The sequence below is a fragment of the Miniopterus schreibersii genome (genome assembly GCF_964146895.1).
Source record: "Miniopterus schreibersii genome assembly, chromosome: X".
Classification (NCBI taxonomy): domain Eukaryota; kingdom Metazoa; phylum Chordata; class Mammalia; order Chiroptera; family Miniopteridae; genus Miniopterus; species Miniopterus schreibersii.
Genome location: NC_138104.1, coordinates 95,253,409 through 95,267,443, shown reverse-complemented (window position 1 = coordinate 95,267,443; position 14,035 = coordinate 95,253,409). Strand labels below are relative to the sequence as shown.

The window sequence follows — 14,035 nt, the reverse complement described above, 5'->3', positions numbered from 1 at the left end:
TAAATATTTACTAGGATTAAAAGTTGGCAAATAACCATGATGTCCAAGGCCTAGAGATTGTTACATAACCATCCTTCCTTCAGTGGAGACAATGAGGTCACATGTTTGCCTGTCTAATCGCTGATCAGGGACATGTTTGATTGCAGATAATGTGCTCACTGGCCCACAACTTAATTACTGAGTGTCTGAATCAACAAAGTTTTCAGATGTAGGTCTTGCCTAATGGTGGATCTGCTAGAGATCATTGCCTCTGTTTGGCCTTTAAACGAAAGTTCTGGGGGATACAATGGGCCCTTGCCAGTGCTGTTCTCTATGACCTCTCATTGAAAAACATGCCAATTCCCACGGTTTATTTTCCAGCCAGCAATAGGCATTATCACTTATATCCAGGGCCAAATGGAATGAATGACTCTGGGGTAGCAGATATTGGTAAAGCCCCTGGTGGAAGCATGCTCTCCAAGGAAGTTAATGGCACAATTTGGCATATCTGCAGCCAGAGTCCAGTTATCCAGAAGGGGAAGGTTCCAGAGCATTGGGGAGGGGGGGATTCCTTTCCCAAGCTGGTAGAGAAAACATGCTGGGAAAAGTCTAGGGAAATAAGCAATAAGTAAGGTAGGGCCAAAATGTTGAGTCTGTGGGTCAGGGCCCTAGTAGTCAACCAGGATCTAAATACAGAGTTTGGAGCCTAGTGGGTCTCTCATTAAGGGACATCTCTTCTGGCTATTTCCTCCTTCCAAATTCCCCACCCTATGCGTATATGGTTTCCTGGGCTCCAAATGGAGCTCCCACCCTCCTCTTCCTAGGCCATCATTATCATAACCAAGATGCCTGACAATGACTTCAAGATTTGGGAAAAAATAAGTTTGGCATGGGTTTTTCTTGTTTTTGTTTGTTTTGTTTAAGGTTTAGGGCATCTTGGTCTATGCACAGTTATTATTTAATCACTAGAAAGAGCTATGCCCATTTCCTTGCCTGCAAAATTAAATAAATGCAACATGCCATTTTATTTATTTATTTATTTTAATATATCTTTATTGATTTCAGACAGAGGAAAGGAGAGGGAGAGAGAGAGAGATAGAAACATCAATGATGAGAGAGTCATTGATCAAGCCCACAACCCGGGCATGTGCCCTGACCGGGAATCGAACCCCGATCGCCTGGATCCCAGGTCGACACTCAACCGCTGAGCCACACCCGGCCAGGCAACATGCCATTTTAACAAAATTATAATAAAGTTGGATTCACCCAGATTATTTTAGGACACTAACCAAGGACTAATTTCCAATACTGTGTAGAAAGTCCATGTCCCAATAGGCATCCAGCTCCCTAGACATTGAGACGTGTTCCCTGGCTTCTTCAAAGTCCTGTCACCCCCCAATGAATGCAGAGAAACTCGGTGCTGGCCAGGTGAGGAGGGTGAGGATTGTCTGAGCCCAAGCATCTTTCTGTGTGTGGCCAGAGCCAGAAGATAAAATATAAAACAAAGCAAAACAAAACTAGAAATAAAGCACAAAAACTTTCCCCAGGGTTTTTTTGTTTGTTTGTTTTTTTCTTTTTCCTTCTTTTCTTTTTTTTTTTTTGGCCTGAAGCTTGACATTAGCTATAAGGTAGTGTGGCTTGTGTGGGCGATTGGATTGAGCATTGGCCTGTTCCAAAACGCTGCTGAACAGAAATTCCTCCAGGACCCTGTCTTGTCTAGTGCACTATAGATGCATGAGGAATATTAAGGAGCAGGAATTGTTTCTAGAGAAGCCTAGAACCTTCGTTCTGTATGTCTAGAGACCAGAAGCAACCCACACACCAGGGTAAAATCCTGCCTGTACCTCCTCCCTATCACTCTGCCCAACTTGTGATCAGATTTGAAAATTAGAGTTTATAGGGCAGACCTGCTTTTGCTTTGTGGCTCCTCTGCAGGCACCTGAAGCCCAAGGAGAAAATCCCCTTTCCTCCTGGAATCTGCATCTTCAACATATCCTCATTGATCCAAGGGAGGGCTGCTCGTAAAAAAAGGAGGGGGGGGGGCTTATTACCTGGTAGCACAGTCTCTCTTAGTTGGGGGTGGCACTAAATTATTTTGCAGAGAAGTCAAATGTTATGGGAGCTATTTTTCTCCTATAATAAACAAGCATATGATTGAAGGATATGAGGCCAAGAATCTGAAAATGATTGCTTAATTGAGGTTGTTTTTCTTTCTCTAAGCAATACTTTTAGATGATGGTGTTCTTAAGGCTGTAATCTTATTTTATAGCTGAATCCCATCTTTTATAATCAGCATAGTTTTTTGACAGTGTGATTTGCCTTCATCATGGAATTTAAGCAGGTTTGGGCATTTGCTTAGAGAAAAAAGGAACTCAGTGTATGAGCTCTAAGGGTTTTCTTTGCCTAGCCACATGCTGGCAAGTTGCCTTATCCTTAGTGGTTGCTCTGAGCATGGCTTGTTGACTGAATACACGATCGTGTCTGAATGTTATGACAATAAATCCTCTCCTTTGGAGAAGCACAGACTTTTCATTAACGGCCTGTGAGGCAAAGAGCTATCTGTGGGCTGCACTAATGCAAATATTCAGCATCAAGTTAAAAATCCAAGGGAGCATTAATTATCAAGTTAAAGGCAGTTTCAGTTTCAAGCTAAGTTTAAAGCAATGAGATAATGTCACACATCTTCAAAGGGAACTAGTTTTAGTTGATCAACCTGGAGTCCCTGAATCCAATGAGACCTGCTCTCTTCCCCAGGAACCTTTCCATGTTTTATCTCTGAGGGAGGACCCTAATTTTACATCAGCCCAAGAATGTAGGAGAGGGGGTTTCACAGGATGGTTCATTTCAATTAGTGGTGATGCTTATATGCGCCTAATCACAATGGGAGGCCTTTTGTAAATCCTCTGACTGCTCTAGTGAAAACTGAGGATGCATTTGAGGAAATATCATCCCCCACGCCCTGGCCCTAACTTGTAAAACTCTACTCTGTCATTCACCTACTCGGGAAAGGAAGCTAAACCTTCCAATCTGTGCTCTTAAAGTGTAAGGATCATAAAATATGAGTGGTTGAGAAGATTCTTGAGAGCCTTGCTTGTTTCACATGGCCTCTGCTCCAAAGGGAGAAGCTTTTCAAGTGTCCCACGCAGCTCTGAACCCTGTGGTGCCTTCTGTCATTGGTGCCTTAAGCACAGCATAAGGAAATCCCATGCCAAGGAGGAAGGGAGAGGTGGAGAGGTGGAGAGGGAAGCAAGGTGATTTTCTAGTTGAATGTGCTCTGTTCCTGCCAGCACTTAGCACAGAGTCTGCCTCAGAGAACGTGGCCATGCAGTGTGGGCAGAGTGACTGTCGTATGGTATTCTGGATCCTTACCTGTCAGCAGAGTATCTTATAGTCAGTACTGGTTACAGCATGTGCGCTATAAACTGGCTGTTGTACTTTATGCTTTACTTGAAATACTCAAATAAGTGGTGTTTATAGTTTTTTCCTCTCTCCTAATGAACCTTCAACTACTTGTACCTTGTTTTCCTTCGTGGAAAAGTTGCATAATAATTGATTGCTTACAAACCTGTAAGAAAAATAAGGCTGTTTCAATGTGCTGTATGGGCTTTTAAAGAGCCATTTAGCATGAAATGTGAATTTTTAGAATTATGACCTCACTGAAAATAAATTTTGTCTTTTCATATATTATATGTATTGTCCAATGAATGATGGACTATAGACTTGCTAAATCCCACATACAGTGAATTTGAGTCTTAGCAACAACCAAAAATACATATTAAACATAAATCTCTCAAAAAAATCCATTGAATTTGTCTAATGATTCTGGTATGTATCATGCTGCAAATTTGACTTGAGGGATTGCATTAAAATATGAAAACAGTTTTTATAACATCAAACCATAATTTAGTTTTGAAACTGGACATGGATTTACTTATATATAAACAAGTGGAACACTGAGGTAAATTTTGTTCCCCTGCCCAGCTCCCCTCATTAGGAAGGCATGGAATGGCCCAAGGCAACACAGTGCTCTAGGATTTAGAACCTGCTGTGCTGACAGGTGATCAGGCCGGCATATTTGGTTCTGATTGATACTCCCCGCCCTGTATGTCTGTATCAGATTGAGATCACCAGCATAAGCCACATCCCAGCGGGAAGTCTGGAACCCATAACCAGGTGGGAGCCTGTTCAGAAAAACCTGAACCCCTGAGACGCCACTAAATTTGCAGCTAGTCACATGTGTGCGCAGGGATGGTCCAGCTTTGGAAAGCTGATCTCTATGAAACAGAAAAGCTAGACTCATTTTTGCTTGGGATGTTTAGAAGTACATCTGATTTTCTTAAATGTCAGGCACTGAGGAAAGGATAAAAGTCATGGTGTTGGGGTCTCTATATACCAGGTGCCTTTACAACAGTGTGGTCCTGAGAAACCGGTGCCTCAAATCTTCATAATGTGAAGTTGTCTGGTGATCTGGGAAGATCAGAACACTGTAGAGGGGCACGAGTGATTCCTTTTGGTTTATGATCATGTTGGCCATTGATTCAGTTTCACAAAGAATCCCCATCTTAGCAGCAGGAGACACAGTTGATCTTTCTTAGGACGACTAAGATATGATCTGTCCCTCTCTTCTGTTCTAATTCCTCAGCTTTATTTTATTGTGCCTTGTAATGAACTCCATCCTACCCAGGCAAAGGGAATTTCTGACCCTCTATGGAAGAAAAATGCACTCCCCATAAAGGTTATCCTTGGAGGAGAAATATCAACGATGCCCAGTTCCTCAGGCAATATTTAACTTCACTTGCACTGACCAGTCAGCTATAGTTTTACCCCGGTACCCAATAATTCAGAATGAGCATCCCCCACTTAGGCAACGTGTGGTTTGGCTGGCTCTTATATCTCATTTCTGTCTATGTGGGGGAATATGTAGCTCTCTAAAAATATGAAAATTAATTTAGTCTTGATTCATATTTTACACTTACTTGCATATTTATTTGAACTCATAAAAAGTTTATTGACATAATTTAGAAGGTGAAGAACTAAAATACATTCCAAATAATGACCAAAATAGTGTGGGAAGTAGCTTAGAGAGCTTCCAGTCAAAGTCACTGTTATACATATGGCCATATCCCTCTCCATAAAATATTCCTCCTCAAAACAACACCTTCCAAGAGGTGAATTCTTGAACTATGTGCCCTGCAAGATGCCAAACACGAAGACAAATTAAAGTGAGAGGTGCAGCCAACTAGAAGGAAGAGATATAAATGTACAAACAGGACATTTCTGCTAGAGCCTCAGGCATTCAGGAGGTTCATAATCTTCATACAAATATATAAAATTTTTAGTGAGCTATTTTCATTTTAATCTGTTCTCCTCCTCTTCAGTTCTTCACATGAAGCCTGCAAAAGAGAAACCAAAGGAAGAATTCGTTTCATTTTCATGAGATGTTTTTAAGGGCAGCTTGTAAATCCGTGTGATAGGTACAAGTCAAAATCGAACTTGGATACTTCATCTCTCAATTCCATGAATGTAAAGTGAACTATGAGTAGAAAGTGTGACCATCAACTGTGGCTCTACTGATTTAAGTAATTTCAAACTATGTGAGGACGGCTTCCTTCTGAAGGATTTAGAGTATGATGCTAACCTTATGGTTATAACTTGCAAGACCTCCGGTGCCTGTGGTCAATGTGCAGTCATGGCTCCAGCTCTCCACTCTTCCCTCCACCTACCCCACGGCCGTGCACATTTCAGTGTCCTGCTGTTGTGGAAGGGGTGTAATTCCTCAGAGCTGAGTTTGGCCACATCACTTGCTTCAGCCAGCAGTGAGCCCAGAGCAATAGTGTGCCAGTTCTGAGCTTAAGCCTCAAGAGGTATCACATGTTTTTGTTTACTCTCTTGTGCCTCTGCCATTGTCCTGAGCAGGGTACACCCAAGCTCACCTGCTGATCCCAGAAGATGGATGAGAAACATGTGGAGCAGAGCTACCCCACCTAACGTGCCCCAACCAAGCCCCATCTAGCCCAGAGCCCCCAGCTGCCACAGATGCGTGAGTGAGCCCAGTCTAGACCAGCTGAGCCCCGACATATGAGCCAGAATAAGAAATGACTTTGTTCTAAGCCATTGGATTTGGGAGTGGTTGGTTCTGCAGCAATAGCTAATTGATATGGTGCCATTTCTTTTAAAAGCTCTTGTAGTCAGGGATCACTGGACATTATTTACACATTTGTTTTCCATTTTTCTTTTATGTCATTCGTTGTCATCTTTCCTTATGTGAACAGGTTGAACCTTTTCTAAGAAATGAAATGCTCACACTTTTTTCTATTACAAATGGCTGAAGAAAGAAAACTCCACAGACAAGGCTCTCCCCTGCTGTGGCAGACACTGTGATGTGGCTCTCTCCATATCCATCCATAGTCACACTCACCCTTGCTCTTTACTGCAAAGACTGGTCGTCAGATACTCCACTTCCCAGGCTCTCTTACAGCTAGGGTGGCATGGGACCCAGTTTTGGCCACTGAGCCCTGAGGGGAATTCTACAGTAGAGGTATTTTAGAAAGCTTTGCTGTCTTGTGTATTTCTTTAGAGATTGCAAAGCCTGTTGTGTCTTTCAGCCTTTATAGCTTTGCTGTGATGCAGTTTGTGTTACACGCATTGTTGAGATGAAGTACTTAGAGGTTCAAAAAGCAAAGTGAGTAGCTCAGGGTCTCATTGCTGGTAGATAGAAAAGCTGGGATTTGAACTCAGGTGCCCTAATTCGGGCTCCTTCTGCTCCACTAATAGAGAAGGTTTGGATGGTTCTCGATCCAGTGGGAAAGGTAGGAAGGTATTAATGATTGCAGAACTGAATAACATTATCACCAGCAGTCAGCATAGGCTCTTCTATTTCTCTAGCATTTTTTTGGAAACTCAATTTTTGGTCCATGCCTGTCACCAAGAGGAAGCAAGATACCACCTCCTTCCCAGTCCAGCATTTCGGGGTACAATGTGTTTTGTTGACCAGCAGCTCCACAGCCTCACCCTGGCCCACCATGTGACCACATTTCCTCATACACCCTGCACGGAGTTTGCCGGTCACTTACTGCCTCTGTAACATGACAAGAGCCTTCAGGCCTCTCCCTCTTTGCTTATAACTCTTGACTAAAATGTCCTCCATGACTCTTCATGTAATATGCTGCATTATAATTATTAACTAATATGCATAACCTCCTTCCTCTCATTGCTCTCCTGCCGTAGCTGTCCCGCCACTAGGCTGTGACCTTCTGAAGGGTGTGAACATGTCCTACTCATTAGTACATCACATTGCCTAACATAGCACCTGACACATAGCAGGGGCCTGAGGGCTGATGAGTTGGACCACTCACTGGAAAAGTGAGAATGGGACAAGAACTGGAGTTGGAGTTACGCCAAAATCACATTCTCCAACGTGAAACAACAAGAATGAGTGAGGGACCACAGATGCAGTAAATCAGGAGTGTTGACGATATGCTAAGTCCCCACAGTGCTGCAGGTCTGCCCTAGGCCCCAGCCATAGCCCCATCACAGCTATGTGTGTGCTCAAGCCATTTTACTGCTGTGGTCACTGTCCTGGGTGACATATGGCCAGTGTCTGGCTAAGCAAGAGGCCATGACAAGCTGCCCTTGAAGCTGAGACATTCCTTCGGCTTCTCTGAGCAGCGTGGAAGGGGTGATGATTCATTGCAAATTGTCACTGAAGCATGTTCTGTGAGGTGTGATTTCTCTCCGAGAAGTGACCAGACTATAAAGCACCATCTGCAACCCAGAAGTGGGAACCATTTCCGTAACAGGCTTGATATGGACTTTGACCACCACATATCTATCCCAGGTAGTGAATTTATGGCCATACTACAAAATTTAGTATGAGCCATTTGCAATGACTCTTCAGTGAATGTTTAAAAGCCCTAAGATGTCCCTCTCGACTGGTTCAGCTTGTGGACCTCTCTGACTTTGAGACTCTTGGAAATATAGAGAAACCTTTATCCAGTTTGCCCGGACCACTGAGGTAGCCATTTATTCAAAAAAGCAAAGGCGTGGGATTCTTTATGCCACACTGGCCCAAGGGAGCTGTCCTCTTCCCCTTTGCTTACGGTGTCTGTGAGCTAAGGGAAGCCTGGGAACCTGGCTGGGGGGTGGATGCTGGGCCAGTGCCATCAGCCTGTGCTCTATGTGGGGGTGGAGGAACAGCTAGCTGATGGTGATGTTGCCAGTTTTGAATATCTACGCTATGCCAGGCATGCCACCACTGACTTTACACCGTCACCTCATTTAATCTACAAAGTGAACCCAATTCCTCCTTGTAGAAGGAGCCAGGCAGGAGGTAGCAGAGGGAATAGAGCAGTCATTGCAGTTGGCTTTCTACAGACCACCCTGCACACACCTCCAGCTCCCCTCTCCCTCCCATGTCACAGTAGAATCCCAGAGGGCCCAGCAACCTTGGACACAGGACACTGCTGATGGATAAGGTCACACAGGGACCTTCCAGAAGTGAAAAGCCCCCAGAGGACTAGCATTTCTGTCCTTGGACTTGTGGGACTCAGTGTGTACTCAGATTGGCCATGTGTTACTGAAATACAAGAATCCAAGAATCCAGAGACTCAGGTCAGGGCTTGAATTTAGAACTGGGAACAATGGGAAGGGATCCAGAGCTAAAATTGCTCAGGCTGGAAAGCTCACTTGTTTGTCAGGTTGTTGGAATGCAAGTGTGTTGGGCGGTATCCTGGGCCACACTGCAGTGCTGCCTAGACAACCAGCTGTCGGCTATTCTCCTGTGTCCTGTTCTCTCATAGGGGACATTTGTGAGAACAAAGGGGAATGCGAGGCAACCTGCTGAAAAGTCACTCTCCAGGTACTCCAGCCACCTTCTGTACCCAAAACACAAAGACACAGAAGCCCCACTTCTAGTTTGGGAAAGGCTCACCTTGGCTGGTGCAGGGGTGATGTACCCAATATCTCCCTGTGTCACCCTATGTCCAGGCTGAGGAGCATGTGATGTTTACGCCTCACCATGACCCATTTATAGCTGCGTTACTCATAGTCGCCATGGCCCTACATACATCATTTAGGAAATAGACTCCACTCAACACTTGTCTGCATTTGGTCCTTTCAACACACACTCGGGGGCAGTGCAATGATTATTTCCTCCTACGTGGTGCTAAATCATAGAGCCATAAACACGATGACACTCAGAAATAATCGAGAGAAAGGCCATGCCTCATATTCTGTCCAGTTCCATAGGCAAGAGCTGGCCATGCACCCAGAGCAAACTGGTTGAAGCTTTGGAGCTTGTTAGAGGACATTTGTGGAGCCCTCTAGTTTGAAGCACATTCCCACACATTGTCCCGTGCACTCATCATGACCATGTGAAGAGGAAGGCAGTGCATGCACCAAGGTCAGAAGACAGGAAGCACAGACTGCAACTGCACCCAGGCAACTCCAAACTCAGAACTCTTTCTGGTATCCCAAACAGCCACTCAGAAAGTAAAAGAAAGAAAACTCTAAGTAAAAACTTTTCTTAAACTATGAAACATCCACTAAAATTGGCTTTTGCGTATGAAGCCTTCTGTGGCTAACATAAAAATTGAAATGTTTCAACTAATACCTACTAAAAGTAGGAAAGGCGTGAGAGTCTCAAGGAGCAGGACTTTTTTGCGGGGGAGGGATAATTCTGCACCTGAAATCAAGATTCGAATAGTGTTATGTGCTGGACGTGAAGAATTTAAGTCACCTTAAGGCAAAGGCAAGTTGCATGTTCAGGCCAAATTTCATTAATGTAAATTCAAAAAGTTTCTTTAAATCCTATTGTACTGAGAATTTGTTACATCAGATATCAAGTTAGAGCTGGGGGCCGAGCAGCTGAGACACTGAATTTGAGATGTTGGTGGAGAAAGGGGCATAATCCAGACACTGGCAGATCCTGGTTTTGTGGTCAATTTCTCTCCATCCATCAGAGCACAGACCTTCCTGTTTCTAAAGGAGCCAGTAATTTCACTGGGGAAACACTGACCCAAGACTTATCTAGGGAAGCACAGCTCAGTAACGCCCAGAGGTAGATGAAATAATAAACAAGCCAAGTAAATTGTTGTCTTAACTGAGAAGTTCTCAGAGTTCCTGAAGACAGTGAAACTTCTTTGTTGTTTAGGCCTGAGCTTTCAATGTCTAAAGACAACGGTGCTTACATCAGAAATACCCAGCATCCTCCTAGAGCTGTCTAGTAACAGTCTGTGGTAGCCAAAGGTTCTGGAACATCCAAATGGAAAACCAATTCCTTGACATAAAGTTAACAGAACCTATGAAACAAATGTAGGCTTCCCTGTCTCTCCCGTAGGGCATCCAGAAAAGCACGTTGTCATGGCAATCACCTTACAGCTGATAGACTTTGCTAATTTGTTGTTTGTCTTTATGGTAACAATGATGGTAGTGAGTCACCCAAAGATTGAGAATCCAATAAAAACCTGGCCTTTGACGTATCATCAGGCAAAGAAATAACTATAAATCTTTATAATCTTCTAAAATAGTAAAACTATTTCGAAGATGAATGGAACTAGCATTTTAGTATTGCTCCTCATTTTAGAAATTTGGAAATTAAAATCCAGAGGGTCAAGTCACTTGTCTAAGGTCACACAGCTAGTTAATGGCTGCTCCAGAATTAAAAGCCTGTCTGGAGCTCTTTCCCCTACACTAAACTCTTGCAAAACTCATATAAAATAGGCATAAATAATCTGTATATATTGACAGGGCATTAGAGTCACCTTGCATGAACAAGTGATACATGGAAATACATCTGTAGTACAGCAATAATTTGACTTCCCATTCTTTTTTTTTAAGCCTCACCTGAGGATATTTTTTTTATTGCTTTTCAGAGAGTGGAAAGGGGAGAGGGAGAGAAACATCAGTGTGAGAGAGACACATCGATTGGTTGCCTCCCGAACTCACCCCAACCTGGGCTGAGCCTGCAACCAAGGTACGTGCCCTTGGCTGGAATTGAACTCGAGACCCTTCATTCCGCAGGCCGATGCTCTAACCACTGAGGGAAACCAGCTAGGGTTTGACTTAACATTCTTGTACTTGTGCTAATGAACACCAAAATTTAATTTTTAAAAATGTTATGCCTTCTCCAAATTTAGCAGGGTTTCTCTTCAATATTTTTATAGAGTAAAATGCACAAATCTTAAGTGAACAGCTTAATGAATTTTTTCGTGTGTATATTCCCACGTATAGCTTTTATTTTTACATAGCTCTTAAATCCTACTGTATATGCCAACATATCCTCAAGGTCTTGTTTGTTTGAGAAAAACTAGTTCCAGGAGACAATAAAACAAGTTTCACTTTTAAATGAATGGGAAAGCAGGGGAGGGGGAAGAAACAAACTTTCCATGGTCAGATAAATTGAGAAATACTGGGTTAAGCAAAGATAAACCGTTTTCTTAGTTTTAGGGTTCCTCAGAGCTTTAAATATCCAAATGCATATTGTGTGTTGGGTGTGGGGACGAAACCTTGTAGAATTTTCAAAATTTAGTCAATCACTGAACCGTTTTTCCAGTATTTTACTGTTTGTATTCTTTTTTAAAAAAAAATTTTAAATCCTCACCCGAGGATATGTTTTTTTATCGATCCCAGAAAGAGAGGGAGAGAGAGAGAGAAAAACACTGATGTGAGACAGAAACATTGATTGGTTGCCTCCCAGAAGCACCCTGACAGTGGATCGAACCTGCAACCTAGGCCTGTGCCTGCCTGGGAATTGAACCCGCAACCTTTTAGTGTGGGGGATGATGCTCCAACCAAGTGAGCCACCAGGCGGAGCTGTTTGTATTCTTTTTTCATTTATTATTCAATATATTACAAATAGTGCCCGTGTTTTATCAGGTGAATACACCAGAGTTTACTTAATCAAAATCATCGTATTGGACACACAGTTTCCTCATGAACTTTGCTATCATAAATGAGCAAAACTTTTTCCACATGAGCATTTTCTGTAGGATGGCTTCCGTCAAGGCCAAACTAGGCTGAGCCTTTCTCCATTTACAAAGACCCATGCCCTCAACACCCAGGCTAGTACAGCGCCTGCTGTGCAGTGACACAGTATCCACTGAGAGAATGAGCAGTGTCTGTTTCATGATCCTTTTTCCCGCTCACCTCTGTGACTTTTATAAGAGGAAAATTGATAACTGTTTCACTGAGCATCCCTTTGACTACTAGTGAGGCTTTACATTTTCTCATGTTTCTCTACTAATTGCACATCCACTTTTGAGAACTGTGAGCTCATTTCCTTTATCTGTTTATCTATTAAGGTCTTAGCATTTTGCTTCCCAGTTTGCATGGGCTCTTTACATAACTGTACAGTTCATGCAAAACAATTTTCTTGATAGAGTTTTCTATTTAATGTTTTTTTCAAGTACATACTTTTTTTAATTAGCAAGGTTTTGTGAGATGATTTTGATAGCTCTTACTTCTTTGAAATGCTATCTGGGGAAACTTAATCAATGACTTCATTTTCCCCCAAAAATCATTGCAACAGTTATTTTAAAAACTAGTTTTAGACAAGCCCTGACTTTTGAAGCCATCATCGAAAGACTTTCATTTTATTGTCTTGAAAGTTATAGGAAGTCAAAAAGAAGGATGTTTAAGGAAAGGAAAGACACATCGCTTTGGAAAATGTGGGTTCTTGGCCTGGCCAGGCGTGACTCAGCGGTTGAGCATCGAGGTTCGATTCCCGGTCAGGGCACAGGCCCAGGTTTCGGGCTCGATACCCAGCAGGGGGCGTGCAGGAGGCAGCCGATCAATGGCTCTCTCATCATTGATGTTTCTATCTCTTCTCTCCCTCTCCCTACCTCTCTCTGAAATAAAGACTTTTTTTTTTAATGTGGGTTCTTGTTTATAGGCTATTGTAAATCACTCCCAAAGTTGTGAGATTTTTTTGTTTTTGGCTGTTTGTTTGTTTTTAACCACACAGAACAGGAGCTCCACTTGGCTGCACATTTGAATCACCTAGGGAGTTTTTAAAACTCCCAGAGCACAGGCTGCCCCACACCAATGACATCAGAGTCTCCCTAGGCCTTTGATGTGCAGCCACAGTTGAGAACTACTGACCTAGAAGCAAGCGCTTGTCAGATGTCTTGTTAAATTACAGATTCTGACTCAGGAGGTCTGGGGTGGGCCTGGGGTTGTGCATTTCTAGCAGACCTCCAAAAGGATACTGTTGTTGTTTGTCCATGGACCACATTTTGAGGATCAAGTGTCTAAAGCAGTGGTTTTCAAAGGAGGGCAGTGGGCCGTATCTTGCCCCCTGGTGGATATTTGGCAATATGTGGAGATGTTTTTGGTTATTATACCCGGGAAGAGGGAGTGCCACTAGCATTTTGGGCATGGGAGCCAGGGTTGCTCTAAGCATCCTACAGTAGTACCCAGGATAGGCCCACCCCAGAGTTATCTGGCCCAAATGTCCATAATGCTGAGGTTGAGAAATGCTTCTGTGAAAGACAATGATCCCAAACCCGAGCCAGGACAACTGTGTGCTCTGGTGTGATGAGTGGGCCCCTTCTGGGAAGCATTTCTGATAAAACATGAGTGATTTTTCTGATCAACTTTAATGAGATAAAGAGTCCCTTCTGGGAAATTAGATTTACCTGCCTTGCTAAATAAGCCTTGTCACAGAGTTTAATAACCACTTGTACCTGGCCTAATAATGTTATCTAACTACATTTTTTCCTATTCTAAGTCTTTGAACTGGCATTTGGAAACCTCTTTAGGCTACTTTGAAATAAAGCTTTGGCATGTACTTACAATCAATTCATCAGAGAAATTGCTATAAATGCCCTTTGCCTTGCTGGTCTCAAAGCTGCTTCCTAGGTGGGACCCTGTGTATACATTCGACTAATGTTTACTGAGTGCCTGCTGTGAAGACATTTTAGTGCAGACCCTGCCTTCAGAGCCCAGCTGCGTCCTAGCTGTGTCACCTGGGGCAAGTGTTCTTCCGAAGTATAGGAAAATAATAGTATCAAGCTCACAGGATTGTTGTGAGGATAACACATTAAAGCGTTTAGCAAGA

The 14,035-nt window shown here is 43.1% G+C and overlaps 1 protein-coding gene across 1 annotated transcript in view; it reads right to left on the bottom strand.

Annotated features, from left to right (window-relative positions):
• Positions 1–1,580: 1,580 nt before the first annotated feature.
• SMPX (small muscle protein X-linked) overlaps positions 1,581–14,035 on the bottom strand; it is a 51,131-nt gene continuing 38,676 nt past the window's right edge. Inside the window, exon 5 of the mRNA XM_081125915.1 lies at positions 1,581–5,372. The gene's annotated coding sequence lies outside the window, so the exon portion shown is untranslated. The remainder of the gene's footprint in view (positions 5,373–14,035) is intronic.